Raw genomic sequence first — 21,721 nt, 5'->3', positions numbered from 1 at the left:
AGAAAGTCATTCAGCAAAAAAATAAAAAATGTTTTTAATTCCCCGTCAAAATTGAGCGTTACTACTTACCCCTGTTACATTAAGCCCCCGGCTCTCCTACATACATACAGAAAAGTATGAGAAGACTTGTAAGAGAGTACATATGAGGAGTATAAGTAAGTCTTAAATGTGATCACACCTTTACGTGTGACACTATAATTTAATCGAAGGTGTTATTTTTTTAAACCGACGTAACGGTAAAAGAAAAGATACTTATTAGTAATTACTCGTAATGATATACTGTACTTCTCCATTTGATTCTTTATGTAATTATTAGGCCATTTCAAAATTGTTTTAAGCGATTTTCTTTCTCCTTCAATTTCGTTTGTTCAAATGACAAAGAAATTTTATATTCACCACACCAACTGGTAAAGGCTCTCTTGATTGTTCAAAAACTGATAGCAAAGTTGCATTTTATTCACATGTGAGGCAAAGTAATCAAATGCAAATTTTGAGTGGTTTTCTTATGTTTGCTGCTAGAATTGACTTTTAAATGATGATTTTGAATGATAAATATTTAAAAATAACATTCATTTGGATGTGATTTGGTTTGATTTTGTTTAATTTTGTGTTTCACTCGGGGCCAAATATTGTTTAAGTGCTTTCAAACCCTCGCAACGCTTAAGATTCCATTTTTCGAACCAATTTCAAGTTCAATTTTGGAATCTTTCGCTTGCTCGGGTATCGATATTAGCACGAGCGGTTAAACAACGACTTTGCCCCCTTGTATAGAAATTAACTATTAAAGAGTTATTCCTACTACTAATATTGTTAATTCTAAAGCAACTCTGTCTATCTGTCTGTCTATTACTTGTTCACGCTTGAATCGCTAAATGATAAAACGATTTAGATGAAATTTGGTATGGTGATAATTTGAGGCCCGGGGAATAGTCATCATCATCATTACACTCGGACGAAGTCGCAGGCGGAAGCTAGTGTGTATTTTATACAGTATAACATATCTATCTATCTATATTATAGATTCCTATAAATCCTATAATACAACTTAAACCTAATTAAAAAATGTGTACGTAATTAAGCGCAGTTAAGAAGCTGTGATTAGTCTTAACTTAATTGATTCATTAAATTTGTTTTACGAAAATTAACTATGTAAATTGTATTATATTGTATTTTTAGGGTTCCGTACCCAAAGGGTAAAAACGGGACCCTATTACTAAGACTCCGCTGTCCGTCCGTCCGTCCGTCCGTCTGTCACCAGGCTGTATCTCATGAACCGTTATAGCTAGACAGTTGAAATTTTCACAGATGATGTATTTCTGTTGCCGCTATAACAACAAATACTAAAAACAGAATAAAATAAAGATTTAAGTGGGGCTCCCATACAACAAACGTGATTTTTGACCGAAGTTAAGCAACGTCGGGCGGGTCAGTACTCAGTACTTGGATGGGTGACCGTTTTTTTTGCTTGTTTTGCTCTATTTTTTGTTGATGGTGCGGAACCCTCCGTGCGCGAGTCCGACTCGCACTTGGCCGGTTTTTTGTACTTAATTCGTACATATAAGTCTATAGCATACGCTAACATACTTTCATGCATCTAACTTAAATGGAGATGGAATGTCGTAACACACTGGATTCAATTAACTTTAGACTAATTACAGAGGTGCGTGTACACAGTTTTTGCATTTTTTTTCTTATAGCACCTTGAGGTTGGAAAGACGTAATAATATTCTTTAAGTAGACCTCCACCACAGAATAAATAATAGTACTATAAGTACAGAAGACTCACTCTCTAACAAAACGCGTCTGTTACGATCAGCACAGATATGGCCGCTAGGTGGCGACAGCGCCACGCGCGGCTTATGGCTTTCTCCGAAATTGGGGCCGAACGGATGTACTTTTAGGTACCTGTAGCAAAGCGACGAAATCGCGGAGTGAGACACGCCTGGCTCCACTACATTTTTTTTTAAAGATGAAGAGGATAATGGTCGAATTGGTCGACCGCTTCTCCATACAAACATAGTCCCATTTTCCTCCCTAGATATCGATATTATAGAAAATATTTTTACGCAATTGACGTGTATTAACATCCACCACTATGCCCCTTCGTTTGATTTTTTAGTTATTTGTAATAAATAATAAGTGTGCTTTAAAAAAAGTTTTTTGCTTAAGGAGGTGAAAAACAGGTTGAAGGCGAACGAAATAATTTAAAAACGTCATAAATTCCTACTTACGCATAAAATTTTACACACAACTGATTCTCAAACATTGCACAACACGCATACGTCTTCCGCTTCCAATTTCCAAAGTTTCCCAAAGTTTCCAATTCCCCAACTTTAAAGAACGAATTCAAACTGCCCTAATTTCGCCAAGAAAGTAAAACTAAATTTTACGATCCTATTCAGTTTCCTTACTTGCAATTTGTAGCCGTTCTTTGCAAATAATGGGATTATGAAGTAAGTCCGAATGCCTCTGACATTACCAACTTAATTCTTCACTCATCAAAACCCAATCTAACTTTTAAGCAAACAGCGTAAGAGCTAAATTGGAATGTGAAGGGGTTTAACAAGTGCAGCGGTGCCAAGTCAGTATTTGTACGTTACTTCACGTCCGTCTTTGCGCCTTCAAAACGGCGTATGTAGCTCGATGCGACAGAGTTCTAAAGTCGTTGAGTAACGGCGTTACTGGAACCATGTCGCTGTAAATTGAGGTTGTAGTGCAGCCCGTTCGCGTGTTTGAGCGCGCTGGCTACGTATTCGCTCGGACATGACAGCCTTTGAGGTTATATTAAAACGGTGTTGCTATAATTGGAAATCTCCCGCGGATTGGGGACATTTTGAGAGGCATTTTCATTTATTACAGCATAGATTGGGAAATGGAAATTGTGGGTAGCTAAGCTAACGACGCGTTGAACCAAATTAAGTTCCGTTTTCATTTTGCCGTTGAAGTTTTATACGTTGTTGTTTATAAATGCTATTTAATACTTAATTAAAATGTCGAGTAAATGACACATTTTTGGATACCTACCATAAATAATGAATTTTACGTCGTTACGCTACGCGAGAAGAAAATCTCACTTCCTGGCCAAGGCAAGACGTAAAACTTTAGACAAACCACGGGCGGTAATTCGTAAAGCCCCAGATCGCAAATTTATGGCCCTCACCTTCGGTTCGGGCTACAAACACCTGCGATCTGGAGCATTTACGAATTCACCTCCCTAGGTAGGTAATGTACTATTACTTCGGAGTTACAAAAAGGAGTATTTAAGTGAGGTAAATCTTAAGGTTCCGTCACACAGGCGCGTTTTCCGGGCGGGGCGTGAGCGTTTTATATGTAATGGCGGCGCGCCCCGCTAACACCCCGCCCGGAAAACGCGCCTGTCTGACGGAACCTTTACTTAATGTCTCTTTTTGTAACTCGCGCTTTTTTTACTGGAGTTTTGCGTATCGCTCCAAATGCCAATTTTCCAAAAATACGTACGATTAAATAAATTGACGGTTAGGGTGCTCAAAATTACGTAACAGTGGACCATTAAAGCATCGTACCCATTCACTGATCATTTATAATCCCAATTGCAAAGACATAAGGCCCACCAAAGATCAGAGGGCCTACCGCGAACACCGAAGTTAGCAAATAGCGGGCATCGTCATATTTTACTCCAATTAAGGAGTAACACCTCTGGAGTTGCAGGCGTCCATAGGCTACGGTGACTGCTTACCATGAGGCGGCCCGTATGCTAGTTTGCCACCGATGTGGTATAAAAGAAATTTAGAGTGACAGAGAAAAATGCCCGCAATTTGCGAACTTCGGTGTTCGCCTCTGTTAAGAGTGTGTAACATCGTTTAAACAGTTGATTGATAAAATATAGACCTTATTAAAAGGGACTAAGGGCTAATAATGTTCAGTGTTGTTATGTGGGGGCGATAAATATAGCCTATTGGGTCAGTGATGTCGATTTATTTTAGACTTAGGTAATCGTGTCAGTTGGGGTGAGGGTGGCAATTTATTTTCAGGGAACAGGTTGATGTTTTAGTATAAAGTAAATTTAAAAGCTTGTTAGAATATGGATTTTGGTGGAAGAGCGGAATACTTACATAAAAAAATAAGCAAACTTTAAACGGAATGCACTATGAGCATTCAATGTATAGAACTTAAAAACAACCGTCTTCAGTGCTATATCTATCTATGTGCTAGAGTCTGTGTGTAAAGAGAAGAGTCGTGAAATGTATGGTATCCAATACATTCTACGACTCTTCTCTTTCCGCACAGACTCTATCACCGATTTCAAATGAATAGAATATAAATAATTTTATTCGTGAGCACAAACACAAATTAGAAACAGATGTAACATATATAACAAGAGATAACAAGAGATATAACAGAGAATAAAAGGATTAAGTGCCACTAAATGGTCTCACCTCAGCATGTTAGAGAGCATGTTTGTGAAATGGTAGAGTCATATCCAAACATTGTTATATGTACCTAGGTATATTATCATTAAAGTAAAGTATCATTAAAGCAATTTTTAACACAGAATTGTTAAAAATATCTAAAAATATGTTACCGATTCCAGTAAGAATCTTATTAGAAACTTAAGTTCATTTAAAACGCTTCAATAACAACATTGACGTCATCAAACAAAAAAAATGGAACATTAACTACAATCATGGCAACCCGCAATACCGAGAGAGAGGGAAACAGGTTTCAGAACAGTCGCCGCCGTACGACCGCGCAGTGTTTTTAAACTCCGTCCAACATATTTAGGCAACAAAACCCGTGTTTTGCTGCCCGAAATCAGTGTTTAAACAATCGATGTTGTTTCCAAGTTGACTAGTAGTGTTATCAGTGTATAAGTGTAACTGTGAGCGTGGATTGAGTGGTCATATTCTGTGAAAGGTGAGTGAACTGCAGCGTCCAAGGATAGCCTTCTGAGTGTTGTGAAAAATGCCGGTTTTTTAATGCTTTCTTTTTTTAAAGCGCATCATTGGCACTGACGTGGTTTTATTGAGGTAAATGGACCATCAAATTGTCAATTTAATTGCACAACGATTTGGGCCGTTAATGTCGTCTCATCAAATACCTATTGTTGAACAAATCGTGAGAAACTGCTTACAAGCAGCTGCTAAAAGTAGTTTTAATCTTTAAAACAAAACTTATGATTATGTAACTTACAGTATTTTCATTGAAGTAAAGATTATGTGTAATGTAATGTACGATGTAGAGTCTGTTCGGAAAGAGAAGAGTCCTCGAATGTATTCCATATATTCCACGACTCTTCTCGCTCCGCACAGACTCTAAAAAGTCTAACAAAATTCGTGCTTCGAATTTGACAGCTAAACGAGATGGCGCTGTACGACTTTCTAAATTTTAAGTGTCAGTTACTGTTGACAATCAAATTTACCTCTGCTCTTTCCTCACTGAACTGTCAAACGTCAACTGTTAACGTATTAGTGGGAGCGAGATGTACACAAAGTACATTACGTAGACGTTAGCTTATATGTTAGTGTTGACACTGTCAGTGACTCATGGTACGGCTACAGTTTGTATAATTCCTATAGAAAAGAATCACTTCTAAATGTACGAGTGTATCTCGTTAGGTATAACGATAAAAACTGAATCCGCCAGACCGGTTAGCCTTGGGCCCAAGCATCAGTAAAACCATAACATCATTATAACCGCATAATAACTTAGATCCACAGACTATGGATGTCAGTACAGATGTCGGCGGTACTATAATAACCTGTAGCGCCCCACGGTCCTAATTTTTTACCGCACTAGTGTGATAATTAGCACATTATGTGACTACCTACGTCGAAACTTTAAAGGGCCGACTGTATTTTGCGATTTTTTATTTTTCGCACTTGTATCGTAATGTACAACTCCAATAAACTCATTATTATACGGAACAGAGTTACTTTTGTTTTATTTCGTTTCTAATTTAAAACAAATAAAAAACAATTCAATTATCAAAAGCTAAATTTGACCCACTTCCCGATTTCCGATTGAGCTGGCAGTTGTTAGAATTGTCTCGTTGAGTATTAGTAAGAGTTGCCACACAACTCTAAGCTCTCTACTCTTTGCAGTAAATTTACTGCCATCTTTCGACGCACGATTAAAACTTTTAGAACTCCATTATTTGATCCTTGTTCTTTCACTGAATATGTGTCAAATTTGTTAAATATCAAACGGTAGCGTCATCTAGTCGAGTATAGGCCAAATATATGGCGCCATCGCTCGAAAATATACCTTTTGGCCTATCCTATCCTCCAATTCAAAACCCAAAATTTGACACTGAAATTTGAACCTAGTGCGGGGAACAGAGTTGATTTTTATTTGTTTGAAAATTTAACGTAACAACAGAAATACAACTCTGTTCCAATTGAATATGGTTTAAATTTCATCGAACTGAAGGTGTACTATAGGTAGGACCCTGGGCCTTAGGAGGCTATACTCCTGTAGGCTGATAGAATAGAAGGATAGTGAATCTCTTTCTGACTGTGTCTGACGTAGCTAGAGTTATTGTCCTGTAACTGTCTTCTCTTCATTTAATTTTATGTGATGGTCATTCCCACATTTAGGTACCTTACATAGAGCGCTAAAGTCACAAACCTTCCTTTTGCCTTTGACGTAGTTATAAAAACGATATCCGGATTAGATACAAGGAAGGCGTGATACGATTAAATCTAGTACTGGTCCGCAGTAGCACAACCAATGGAATATTATCTTTAAGTTATATTATAGTGATAATCAGACAGGAATCCGTGGGGCAAAGTTTCTTGACAGGTAGGGACACAGAACATATTAAACAGGTTAGAATGGCTATCGCGCACAGTTAGTATCGGAACCGGTGTCGCCGCTCGTTCCTCTCCACATTTACTAACACTCGCGCAACGGTAGTAAAAAAAAAAACTAACTAGCGCCTTATGTGCGTGGTGAATGGATACGCCTCCTTTAGACAGATTTGATGTCTGGCTTCTTAATCTGAAGGTTATTGTGGCGCAAAAAGGAATGTTTACTTCGTTTTTGGTCAGCGCGGGCGAGTAGCATGCGAGCGTTTGCTCAAAACCCCGCGGCGACACGTACCCTGCACACCATTCTAACTTGTTCTGTGGGAAGTCCCTACCCACAGAACAAGTGGTAGGGACTTCCTTTATGGATAAACTCAATTATCGATGCTCGTTCTAGGTATATACTAGTGATCGCCCCCAACATTGTGTTTTTTGTAACTATTGTTTTGAAGACAAGTATGAAATTCACACATAGCATATTTTAAATAATCGCTAGGTTATATAAAGGTAGGGCGTAATACTTTTAACAGTGCGCAAAGCCCACTGGTGCGTTCTTGCAATAATTCCTGGCGTGTCTAATGACGCCATTTATATCTGATGGTGCAAATTGAAGAGCCGTTTACGTTGTCTTCGTGACCTGGTAAACCAAGGGCTTTTTCATTAAATGATTTATTAAATCTCGTTGAATGTGACTCATGATGATAGATAATCTTCACAGAAAAACCTGATCGTTTCTCAATAGCCTGATGAAACCGGGTGCCCTAGCCAAAATGACAACCGTCATAGAGAAATAAGTAAGATAAGAGTGCTCACTCCATACATCAGTTCAGACTATTAATTTCAGTGTCTACATCTAGCATCGAGTAGCGGAACTATCAGTACTGCTACTTGACAATAGATGTAGCACCGACCGGAAAGTCTAATCTCAACAGCATAAGACTTTCCGGTCGGTGCTACATCTATTGTCAAGTAGCAGTACCTACAGGTAGTTCCGCTACTCGATGCTAGATGCTAATAGTCTTTTTGGTACTAAAACTGATGTATGGAGTGAGCACTCTATGTATTTTTTTCTCTATGCAATCGTACACAGACAAATGACAAATTAAAAGAAAATATGTATCGGGATGAGAGGTGCTATGTATAGGTCAGTCATATTTTCCTTCATAGTTTTTTGTGTGCACTGCAAAATGGGGACTAGTTAGGTACGTTTGGATGGAGAAGCCGTGATCTACTATCCTTTTAAATCGAGAAGAAATATTGATTGGACATTTTATGATAAGGTGGAAATCAACTTCAATGACAAAGCACATTAGCTCAAGAAATAATCCTTTAGTCCAATTCTCTCTTTACATGAAATGTTAGTCTGTCCCGTTCATTACTTGCAAACTGGTTCTACCACCCCTACCAATCTAATAAGAACTATAATATTTTAACAATAAGGTTTAATTTGTTGTGTTAATTTTAAAGAAAGATGCAACGTCATTGTAAAGGTGTGGTTGAAGTTGAAATATGCATCTTATTCCTTTAGACTTTAGGTATAACATTGTTAATTGCATATGGGAATAATCAGAGGTAACCATTGATGTGGTGCTGGATTATAATTGTATTTACATACAATAACTTATCTACATGAATCATAGAGATATGAGGAAATTATAGCATTCAGAATGATGTCTTTCAAAGTCTTGATTATATTATTTTAAAAGATTTGCAAATTTGATAAGGAAAATAATACTGGGTCTGCAGGACATTAAATTAAGTCCATATAGTAGCTTATTTGACTTAAACTATACATTAAGTACGAGTATATTTGTAGTTAGGTATATGTAAATTTAAAAGTGCATTACTGGCTATGGATGAGGTCTTGGTGGCTCAGATGGCAGAGCGCTGGAGTATCGATCCAGAGGCCGTGAGTTCAAGTCTCATCCAATACAGTAATTTTTCCACTTTGAAATTTATTCTAAGCTTAATAGCATCGTTCGCAGACGTTTCTGCTTGTTAGGTATATGTACCTACATTTTTTTTGCAAGACGGATGACAAAAAAATTTGATGATTCCGACGTCCGACGTGAAGTACCTAATACCTATTCCCATTCTTCTCTTTCAATATTTAGGTCAAAATGAGTTCCAAAAACGTAACATTACCCGAATTCAATGATCTGCCAAAACAAAATCTCACCGTGTGAAACGTTTATCGTAACTCAACTGTTGAATCTAAAAGCGTCATTGCGTGTACGAAATAAAGTTGAAATTTGAGAGTGCTGTGGTGACAATAGAAATAAAATTTGCCATGAGACCATTCGTAACACAATTTGCAGTGTATATTCCCATTGGCTGCACGAGTATGGATGGCTATATTTTAGCTTAACCTTAAAGGCTTCGTCACACAGGCGCGTTTTCCGGGCGGACCGTGAGCGGGGCGCGCCGCTTTTACATATAAAACCCTCACGCCCCGCTCACGCCCCGCCTGGAAACCGCCTGTGTGACGGAACCATTAAATAGAGCAAGTCTTTTTTTCAACACAGATTCATATTATCAATACGTAATTTTCGGCCTGTTTAGCTCGTTGGATAAATTCACCTAAAATTCTCAAATCTTAGAAGGGGCTCGGTAGAGCAGAAGGAGTGATCTCTTCTTTTCTGACTGTGTCTGACGTACGCATACAAATACTTTGGAATCTATGAACTAATAACGAGCTCGCAATAGCGTTTGTTAGTTCAAGTTCTAACAAACGCGCACTCATGCGAGCTCAATGCGAGTCAGACAATGTCACAACTCTCCTCTGTCAAAACTCACCTCGGTCTCCACAATTTTCTTTAAATGCTGGTCTTCCGCACATTGCCAGGCGTGTTTCACTCCGCGATTTCGTCGCTTTGCTACAGGTAGCTAAAAGTACATCCGTTCCACAGCAATTTTGGTGGCCATAAGCCGCGCGTGGCGCTGTCGCCACCTAGCGGCCATATCTGTGCTGATCGTAACAGACGCGTTTTGTTAGAGAGTGAGTCTTCTGTACCTAGTACTATTATTTATTCTGTGACATTGTCTTTATATAAGACTAGTTGTCTCCTTTGAACTGCCCGGGCTATGTTAGCGATTATAACGACGTCTCTTCTAGACTAGAAGAATGACAGCGCGAGAGATTCGGTAAAATGTTATGGCCCATAAAATAGGTCATAAAAATAGTCGGACCAAACTGTGCGGCTACCACAAGTTTGACACTGACATATTCGCTAGCGTGTGCTTAACTTACTGTGCAGATGCGAGATCGCTCGTACTCGTATATTAGTGTGAGCGGGATGTATTGAAAGTTTTTTTTTCGGATGATCCCACTAACCGGGGTTAAACCTTTAACCCAGTGTCAAATGGTACTGGTAACCATGGTAGCTCCAGGTTTACCCGGTTAACCCCGGGTTAGTGAATGGTGCAAGGAGCAAGCGGCCCTTACCGATTTAATATTTATTTCCGTTGTGTTTATTTCAATTGCAGCTTACAGGGTATACCTTATTTACCTATCTTATATTTTAAGATAGGTAAATTAGGTATACCCTGTAAGCTGCAATTGGGTCCAATTAGAAAAAAACATTTTCCGGATGTAATACAGAGGGGCTACCGCAAAAACCGTTTTTCGCAAATTGCGGGGATCTTTCTCTGTTACTCCAATGAAGGCGTAATTAGAGTGACAGAGAAAAATGCCCGCAATTTGCGAAGGTCGATTTTCGCGGTTATAGCTGTTCAATTGTGCACAAATAATAAAATCATAGCGCATTCGGCGAATTTCTTCTTCATTTCTCGAATTCCTGATGTTGAATGCTCACTAGGAAATGCAACGGAAGTTTTTAATGTTCTTCTGTGGTTCTTCTGAATAAAATGCAATGGAAATTGAATTTTTGAAGTGCAAAGCCTTTCCTCGCGCCACTTTAAGCCATACTTAGACAGTTTTATTATTATTAGAAGTATTAGAACAAATTAAATTATTTTCCGAAAATATTTCCTTGAGGCATTGGTCACCTTTTCTTAGAATATGACATTTATTTCAGTTTAAAGTTTTACTATTGATGCAATTATGAAAGAGAGTTTTTTTTTGTTAATTTATTGATGTTTGTCTGGTAACATCGCAATCGAAAAGACAATTTGTAACAGTTTTGTTAAAATATTTCGTAAAAAATTAGGTACCTATATTATATTTTATACTAGAACTAGACCAACTCCCATAAAAAGTTGATTGTAGTCTATGTGTATTATTTAAAATAATAATGAAGTTTTAATGCTTAGGTTAAGGTTTAATTATATATATTACATAAATAAATAAAGCTGATTTTTTTTTAAATAGACCTGAATACTTTGTGTAAGTCTTGTAAATTCTAGGATTTTTATATAGGTACATACTCTATGTAAAACCGAGAGGTCCTGAGTGTCAAAGTGGAAATAATCGTACTGTATACAGGGTGCCCAGTAATTAATGGATAACCTGCTAAGTGCATTTTCTGAACCAGCCTAAGGTGCCCTGTCGGTGGTTACGGTTAGAAGGTTATCCATTAATTACTGGGCACCATATATACCTATGTACATATATATACATAGAAAACATCCACACCTTACTCAGGAACAAAGACTTATTTGTGATAAACACACAAAGAAATGCCTTTACCAGGATTCGAACCCGGCTTCGTATAGGCAGTGTCACTACCAACTAGGCTAGGATGTCGTTAAATTTATTACTAAAATATAATAATAATAATAATTTCATTATTTCATTCTTGCCGGCTCAGTTATAAGAACTCACGGCCCTAGCTAACTTATTGTAATTTTAAATACCTAATATTAATTAACTTTTCTAAATTAAACTTTCATTTCCTTCCTACCTCTTTCCATTTTCATTTCCTTCCTACCTCTTTCCAACTCTAAATGCGACGCTAAACGTCACATGAGATGGACTCGACAAATGAACGAGAATGTCATGCGCGCCTATTATGGGGCTACAGAGGGGGGAACACAGCTATCCGCCTATCGTTCAAGAATACTGCCTCTGTTTCAGGCTCTTGAACCCACCATCACCGTGTCGGAGCAGCGATTATCGGATCAGGTGCGCGTCATTCAGCGGCTAAAGCGGTTGGATGACTTGACACTTGATCGGCTTCGCCTGGAGGCTCTCTCTGCTTGCGCGGCCTCCACCTCGGCGCGGGACCCGCCCGCGACGTCGCCGAATCCGGTGCCCGCACCCGACCGGGCACCGGGGGCACCGCGGTTGGATCTCAACGCCGACGAGGAGGAGATCGCGCAGAGTGTGAGTAGTACAGCCAATGAGCAACTGAGGAGGACTCTGGATGAGGCGATTACGCAGTATCGCTCCACTCCCAACACTAGGCCACGATTACCACGTTTGCCTATGAATAGACGCAATCTAGCGCTAATGGGAGCCCTAAACGCTTTACTAGAGCCATATTTGCGGACTAGTAAAGATTTAGATGATACGCACGCGATCATGTATTGCGGAGCCATCGCGGCGTGCCGTGTTGCACGAGTCAAGTTTCCGGACTCTGAACGTGCACCTAGGACCGCCGGAGGTGCCCCCGCATGGCAAATACGGATCGAGCGACGTATCAGCTCCTTTAGGACTCTTATCGCAAAGCTGATCTGCTTCAGGGGGGGCAACAATCGCCCCCGAGTAATGCGCTTTGTAAACCAGGCGTTCGCGGGGACGGATATCAGGCCCCGCGACTACATGGCCAACGTTACGGAGCGCATCGACTTTCTAAAGCAGAAAGTCTATGCATGGGCAAACCGTATTCGCCGCTACAGAGAGCGTGTGGATCGATTCCAGCAGAATCGTCTTTTCCAGAGTGACCAAAGGAAGGTGTACCGAAAGTGGGAGGAAACCAACCTTCGTGAGTCCGACACGCAGCCGCCGGATCCTACTGTCATGACTGACTTCTGGCGTAGCATCTGGTCGGTGCCTGTCGGACACACCGAGGGGAGTTGGATGAATGTTATCGAGCGTGAGTGCGAGTCCATCGAACCTATGGGGGTAGTCACTATCACCCCCGATGACGTAAGTTGTGCCATCCGCACGACCCAGAACTGGAAAAGTCCTGGGCCGGATGGATTGCACAACTTCTGGCTAAAATGGTTCCGATGCTCGCACTCCTGCTTGGCAGCACAATTTCAACAAGCCCTCGAGCTTGGTTCTCTCCCACCTTCCTTAACAACTGGTGTCACCTTCCTGCTCTTCAAGTCCGGTAGTACCACGGAAGCAAAAAACTACAGACCCATCACATGCTTGCCTACACTCTACAAGCTCCTTACATCCATTTTGAGAGCAAAAATCAACGCGCACATTGTCGCAAATAATATTTTGGCTTCCGCTCAAAATGGATGTAGGGTTGGGTCCCGTGGTACTAAAGAGCTCCTCCTCATAGACATGACCATATGCCAACAAATCCGGCGGAACAAGGGGGCCCTCTCAGCCGCTTGGATTGACTACAAGAAGGCCTATGATTCGGTGCCTCATTCATGGCTGGGGAGGGTCTTAGAGCTGTATAAAGTTGATGCAACTTTGAGAGCCTTCCTAAGCGCGTGTATGGGGCGGTGGACCACAGTCCTTCGTCAACCAGGAGGCGGGAATGACCGCTCTGGTCCGCAGGATTTTATAAGGATTGAGCGAGGAATCTTTCAGGGTGACAGTCTGAGTCCCCTGTGGTTCTGCCTAGCTCTGAATCCCCTCAGCACTCTGCTGAAAGATTTGGGACTAGGTTGCCGGCTTCGGAGAGAGGGTGAAGTCATTTCTCACCTTCTGTACATGGATGACCTCAAATTATTTGCACCAAATATCCAAGACTTGTTGGACCTACTGAAAACTACCGAAGTCTTCAGTAGTGCCATCAACATGGAGTTTGGTGTCGATAAATGTGCGGTTATACATGTAGAGCGGGGGAGGGCTGTAAATTCAACAAATTTACAACTCTCTGAGACAATGGCTTTCAGATCTATCTCTGAATCAGAAACCTATAAATACCTTGGTATGTCACAGTCGTTGGGTATTGAGGACGAGGGTATTAGACGGTCGGTGAAGGAGCGCTTTTTCAGTCGGCTCACAAAAGTCCTTAACAGTCTTTTGTCAGGAGGCAACAAAGTGCGCGCCTTCAACGCCTGGGTAATGCCCCTACTCACATACTCCTTTGGCATACTAAGGTGGACTCAGACCGAGCTGGACGCCCTGGATCGGAGGGTCCGATCACTGCTCACCGCACATCGCATGCTACACCCACGCTCGTCAGTTATGAGATTGTACATCCCACGGAAATGTGGAGGCCGAGGCTTCCTAAACGCCAAGGATCTCCACAACCGCGAGGTGTATAATCTCAGGAATTATTTCCTTAACAACGAGTGTGGGATGCATCGTGATGTGGTGGCAGTAGACAGGAACCTCACGCCGCTCTCCTTGGCAAACGAGAACTGGCGCAAACCTGTGGTACTAAGTACTGCGGATCGCAAGGCGGCATGGGAGAGTAAGGTGCTACACGGGCGGTTCTACAAGGCCCTCACGGGACCTGATGTGGACCTGCTCGCGTCGGTGAACTGGTTACGATTCGGGGACCTCTTCGGAGAAACCGAGGGTTTTGCCTGTGCAATTGCGGACGAAGTATTGATGACGAACAACTATCGGAAATATATCCTGAAGGACGGTACGGTCGACATTTGTCGGGCATGCCGCCGTCCCGGAGAGTCACTCAGGCATATCATTTCCGGTTGTTCTCATCTTGCTAACGGCGAGTACTTGCACAGACATAATCTCGTAGCCAGGATTATTCACCAGCAGCTTGCTCTTCTATACGGCCTTGTGGACCGCGAAGTACCGTACTACAAGTATTCACCTGCGCAAGTTCTCGAGAATGGTCGTGCCACGCTCTATTGGGATCGATCTATCATCACTGACAGGACTATTGTAGCCAATAAGCCTGACATTGTGATAATAGATCGATCGCAGCGCCGGGCCGTGCTCGTTGACATCACCATCCCCCATGATGAGAATCTCGTGAAAGCCGAGAAGGACAAGTCTAGTAAGTACCTAGACTTGGCTCACGAGATAACCGCCATGTGGGATGTTGATTCGACGATCATTGTCCCGATAGTTGTTTCAGCGAACGGTCTAATAGCGAAGAGTCTCGACCAACATCTTGAGAGACTCTCGCTAGGTGGTTGGATCAAGGGTCAGATGCAGAAGGCGGTGATCTTGGACACGGCGCGGATAGTCCGCCGGTTCCTCTCTCTGCAGCCCTGACCACCGGCAGCTTGGGCCTTGCCCCGCTGCTGGCGGCACCCTAGGTTAGGTTTTTTATAATATGTTTATAAGTATTTTGTATTGTTTTTGTAAGTGTTTTTGTATTTTATTTTTATATCCATATTATAAATAACCTAATCTAAGAAATTAAATGAATAAAGGAATAATAATAATAATAATATTCTTTATTGTGCACAATGAAAACATGATTAAATACAGCAAATTAACATAAAACTAAGCAACAACAGGCAATACTTGTGATTGTCACGAATAAAAATATATTTTATCCTTTTTTATTGATTCACCTGCAATTATTGCGGCAACCTTGGCCAGCACTATGCGATGAGCTGCTGTCTGGCTGGCTTTAGGTACTAGCATAGAGAAAAAAATACATAGAATGCTCCATACATCAGTTTTAGTACCAAAAAGACTATTAGCATCTAGTATCGAGTAGCGGAACTATCAGTACTGCTACTTGACAATAGATGTAGCATCGACCGGAAAGTCTTATGCTGTTGAGATAAGACTTTCCGGTCAGTGCTACATCTATTGTCAAGTAGCAGTACTGATAGTTCCGCTACTCAATGTAGACACTGAAATTAATAGTCTGAACTGATGTATGTAGTGAGCACTCTATGTATTTTTTCTCTATAGTACTAGGTATTACCAATAGTATTACTTAGATAAATAATGTAGGTACAGCAAGGTCTGTCTGCTTAGTATTCCTGCAGCGGCGGGACGCTCGCAATGAGTGACGAAACATTCTCATTAGAGGCTTATTGCCGAACGCTTTTAATATTTATTAGCTGCTTACAATACCTAGAATGTTCTAGATTTAGAACTACAACACGGAATAATATATATTTCATACAGAATGGCCACGCACCATCTCCTGTCCCAATGGAATTAAATTGTGATAATAGCATTTTCTCAAACATGCAATGAAATGTCGTCGCTCCGGGCGTTATATCAGGCTTCGAAGTATCACGTTTAGGGCGGAGCAACTCCAGAGAACTGTAAAGGAATTTCATACGAAATTGAAGGCCTAGGCCGGGAAGTATTTTTTTTTAAATTCTAATGTAAACATGGGGTCTGAATCCATGAACAGGCTAGCTGAATTATATTTTTTATTTTTAGTGAATGAATGGTTATCGAACCAAAATATCCGTGTTAACGCCTGTTATACACGAACGTACTGATGATATTAAGAATACGAATCTGTATGATTCAATGTGTTGATGAATAAATTTAAAATCTTGTCTATACGTATGTCACCAGAGACCATAGACAATATTTAAAATCCTCTGCATTTATTTTATTTATTTAAATTGAGATTCTTATTATCAGGTTGTGTATAATGGCGCTAATAGGGTCTATTCGAACACTACACACGCGAAATACGGACGACTTCCGTAAAAAAAAAGTCATTATGGCAGGATTGGAAGGAAAATTAAAAAACTTTTGTCGTGTAGCTATTTGTGGTTGATATTTATAATTTGTTTTTTTGAGTGGTGGTTTTTTTTTATTTCATTGCATACGTTTGAGAAAAGCACTATACATGCCTAGCCGTGAAAAGGTCTTGCCGACTTCGTATCACTATCCGGCCTCCCTACGGTCGGCCGTCTATACCTACTCACCCGGCAAGCCCTTCTTTCCCGGCGTCTGCAGTAATGTAAATTTTATTTACATAAAAGATATATACAGTGGTACTACTAAAATAAGTTAGTAACTAGCTTATATCTCAAATAGCCCATTGAAGCATGGTACTTAAATACGTTGTGCGAGGAAGCCGCCAGGTCTTCCAGGACGGTCACCAGATACGTCAACCAGACGCTTCGCGAATAATAGTTGTTATATTGTTTTCTGAAATATTTTTCTCACGGCACCTGATATGAATTTACTGTTCGTAGCCATATAAAATTCATTAAAAAAATACTCAAAGGTCTTTAAAATATCGGAGCAATTTAATCGCCTAACTAACGAACGTCACGAATGGTACCTACTTATCTACGCTATGAAAGTAGTAGTGGAAAATTGTAAAGGGTCGGAAAAGACAGACGAAAAGAGACGAAATGAAACCTTTTCGAGTGATGCTACTTAATTCAGCCCGCATACATAAAAAATAGTTATATGTACGGTCAAGTCTATACTATTTTCAACTTTTTTCCTTTGACATAAGTTCTAAAATGTATACATATTTATGGACATTGTATTGTACTCTTTATTAGCGGTACTGCGATTGTTAGCAGACCAGGGAGTTTTTTGTTTTAGCCGACTTATGTGGTAACTATAAAGAAAGTATGAAATTTATGATTTCAGAAAGTTAGCTTGGCTTAGTGAGTTTCGTACGGCTGGGAGTTCATTAGTGATATATGTATATCACATAATTTTAATTAAACCTTATTATTTCGGGATTGTACAGTCAGTAGGTATTAAATAAAAAGTTGCACCCAACCCAAACTTACCAAATATATGTATATCGCAATAAATCCTTATAAATAAATGGGGGTATTTTTAAGCAGATCTGGAGCAGACTTCAGCGCATATAAAAGGGATATTTTATTTTATCATTTTTTTTTAAGTCGGACTTTCTTTTTTTTACATAATTTTTTTCGACGGCAAGGCAGAAAGCTAAAGAAACACCATTTATTTTGATCCCTGTTGTATTAGGTCTTATTTCTTGCAAATTAACTCTAGTATTTAGCTCCTGGAACGAATGCTGCGAAATACAAATCACCCTCTTGAGTCTTGACCCTCTTCATTGGAATTCAAAGGGTTAAGGATTGGCTTTCTTTTCCGAGATCCCCGAAATATATACATATATAAATAAATATACAAGAATTGCTCGTTTAAAGGTATTAAATTAGATATAGATAGTAGCAAAATCGTTTTGAATAGAATAGAATATAATTTAACCGTAAGCACAAACAAACGAGACAATACATAATATAAAAGAAAACACAAAATAAGATTAAAGTGCCACGAAATGGCTTCATCTCAGCATGTTGCTGGTGGCTTCCAGCGCTGGTCTTCCGATGACTTTTGACAGTTCGAAAAAAGAAACTGATTTGACTAGCACTCAAATACCATATTCTGCGTGTCGACTTAGCTGGTCTATGTCTATTATGCTTTATACTCTCAATCCGTCTAGCACACAGGCCCCACGGTTCATTTCTGTTCAATAATCTCATGTGCATACCGCAACCTATAAGTTTTATATAAGACCGCCATTGTCAAGGAAGTCCATTGTCATCCTACGGCAACCATAACTAATTCTTAAACCAACGTTCATTCGCTATCAAACTCATACATTGAATGGAGAGGCGTCATAAATGCGCAAGTATGACTCAGCGTGTGTTCATCATGTGATTATGTACGGTTTTGAACGACTGTCTACTGTAATTTGACCTCTTGTTAACAAAAGTTGATAAATAGGGTTGCCATATAAAAATAGAATGTCCTGGCCAAAGTCCAGGCATCATTCTAAAAATCCTGTCATTTCCTAGATGGTCATTTTTGCAAAAATGCCTGAAAACGTAGTACCTTTACGAGGAGTCCCTCATGGATCTCATCAAAACTGGATTTTGACAAAAAGTGGACTAATCTGTTAGTATAATTATAAGGTAAACGTACTGGTGCTCGAGTCCCATTACATGTCATCTTGAAACTTAAGTCATTGTCAATAGAGGTGACAGCAGGGTGTCATCCATTGGGCATTAGCATGTCAAGCACTAGTACGTTTACCTTAATTGTACTTCCAAACATTTTTTTTAATTGGTTGCGAATTGACGGGATCTGAGGATAAAAACATACAACCAAATTGAACCTCCTCTATTTGAAATTTGAAGTCGGTTAAAATGAGATTTTCTTCTGCGAGATTAAAGCCAACGAGGCGTAAACGTTTTACTATTTTCTTTGACTTTCGAGTATACATAGGCATGTAGACCCTAATGGAAAGTCTTTTAGATTTACTTACTGGTTCAACAACAGCAAAAGTGGATAGTTTTGTGAATTCAAAGCGCAGCCGAACACGTGGATCGAATACAGATTGCGCAGGCGCACCGATGCTGATGTAGATTGTAGATAGCCTGAGTTGATGCATAGATCATACAGGTTTTGTGGCGTCGATTAAGATAACTACATATACCTATAATATATGTATAAGAAGGCAGGTATTGTATGTTGTATAGTCGAGTCACAAAGGTCTTTATACGCCAACGTTTCAAATATATATTTACGTTTGGGTTAAAGTAAAATGACTGGTAGATAAATAATTATTTACAATGGTTTACGTTTCTCTTCACTGATCGTCGGGTGAGTAAATAGGAATCTAATTTGCTGGTCTTTGGTAACCTAGCTCTGCTGGGTACTTTAGCTGATCTAACAGCTAACTAAGTACTATAGTTGAGAGTGGAGACCCTAAACGACGGCGTTGCATGAACAAAAGATTTCCTTTGGAAATCTCTTGTTCATGCAACGCCGTCGTTGACCTTTTTCGTCGATGAGCACACTCGACTACTACTTAAAAAACACAAATCAAAATATTTAATAAAATAATTTGATTTGTTCTCATAGGTAGTTGAGTAGCTAACTAACATTAAGGATTTTTGGGGAACTGGGAATCCTAGAAGAAGCTTCATCAAATATCAGGGGGCCGACTTTTGAATTTCGATTGCTCGATTTCGTCACTCGAAAACATTGATATAGTATAAAGAACTGGATACCCAATCAGCCGCCAAAAATGGCCCCACAAAAGTGATGTCAAAACAGATCATGCATTACTTTTTCGTTTAGTCTTGTTTGAAAGGCTCAAATGTGAAGTTGTCAACAATTACGAAATGTGCCGTTAAAATATGTAAAAATAACAATGATAAAACAAGGAAAAAGGATGGAATGTATTTCTTTCGGTTAGTTCTTTGGATAGCATTACATAATTTATGTAATCTGGTGGTAATTTTATGGTTTTGAATAAATTAATTTGTTAGTACCAAAGAAGGGATGTCAAGGAACAAAATTCTATTGAGTCGATGTGAGGTCAATATTTTTTTATATTTTTATATGGAATTCATAAGAAATAATATTATGTTTAAATTGAAGATTTCCAAGAAAACCTATGCGACGTGCAAAGTGGACTGCTATTTAATTATAGCAAGAGATAGGGGTGATGCAGTTTTAAACAAGGCAAAACGGCACATGTGTGTTGGCCCATTTCCCTGTTTCCGACATATACACCACCAATAAGGGCTTATATCGACTAACTGTAAATGCTAAACCTGTCGGAACACAGTGACAACCACAGGATTTTTTTTTATAAAGTATAGGTAGACTTTATAAAAAAAATCCAATCAGTATCTAAATGTCCCCGTGCACCCGTGCTATGAGTAAATGTAGATCTTAAATACACAGTTATTTAATAAGTAGAATTTATTTCAAGGAAATTAGTATTTAAAGTCGTATACTTACGAATTAAAAATTTAATTTGTTTGGATTTGAACCAAGAATTAATTTTATTTGAGCTCCCGATTAAATTAAATTTGTTTTATTTATTACTTCAATTTTAATATTTTCCTGTACAGTAATACATATTAAAGTGTACCAAAGTGACTCCATTCGTTCATTATTCTCGTTTGACGTTGTTTGACGTAAATACGTTACGTTTAGTGCCATCGGACTAAATTTTTTAACAGTGTTGGTACTTATGTTTGCAAATTTGACACTTAATGCTTACGACATTAAGCTCTTTTCTGTACGAAACATTTATCTTGACTCAAAATTTACGTAAGCGTTTTTATCATCAATGCAAATGGTGCGAAACGTCATTGAGATCCACATTTCTTGACGTTTTTGTTCTGCTTTGTGTGTCTATTTCTTTTATATTAAGTCAGTGCTCGAAAATCGATGGAAAACGAAAAATTGCTTATTTTTGAAATACGAGCGATAGAAATTGGGAATCTAGTGGTAATCCACCATGGACCATTCGTTTTCAATTCTATTAGTAGAATTTATGTACATGCCTAGTAGTGGAGATATTACGGAACGAAATGCACGAAATCGAGCGGTCGAATTTCAATAATCGGGCGTCTGAACACGTCAGCACCTAATGAGGCATATATTCATTATTCATTTCGTGCAGTTGATTTGCTACTAAATCGCGCCAAGTAAGGAAACTGTCAGACCTCCATATCAATGAAACATTAATGGGAGCTACTTAACGAACTTACTTCGAAACAACCAGAAACTTCTGTGCTTCGGAAGAATGCATGGTTAGAGCGAGTCAATCTGTGGTCGCACGTACCTATGTCACTCTTCGTAAACAATATCTAACTAGTAACTATTTATGGTGGTGGAATAAGACTATTTCCAGCATCACAATATCTTACCATTTAATCGACCTGATGAGTTAATTAATATCTGGGAGACCGAGCTTTGCTCGGAAAACATATAAAAACTCAAAAATGGGCGTCTGCCCAGAGATAGGTAAGACCTATAGCTAGATCGATTTTTCGCCCCCGAAAACTCCCATATAGCAAATTTCATCGAAATCGTTAGAGCCGTTTCCGAGATCCCTGAAATAAATATAATTGCTCGTTTGAAGGTATAAGGCATATGATTCATTCAAGGACATGTAGCACATTCGGACAGTTAGAACGGCAGGTGT

At 39.4% G+C, this 21,721-nt stretch overlaps 1 protein-coding gene across 3 annotated transcripts in view; it reads left to right on the top strand.

Moving 5' to 3' along the window:
- Positions 1–21,721, top strand: part of LOC134653330 (protein PALS1) — a 190,151-nt gene that overhangs the window by 10,845 nt on the left and 157,585 nt on the right. The gene's annotated exons all lie outside the window — the stretch shown is intronic.

This window comes from Cydia amplana, chromosome 13 (genome assembly GCF_948474715.1).
Source record: "Cydia amplana chromosome 13, ilCydAmpl1.1, whole genome shotgun sequence".
NCBI lineage: Eukaryota > Metazoa > Arthropoda > Insecta > Lepidoptera > Tortricidae > Cydia > Cydia amplana.
Note: the sequence above shows the minus strand (reverse complement) of the source record. Positions and strands in the feature narration are given on the sequence as shown.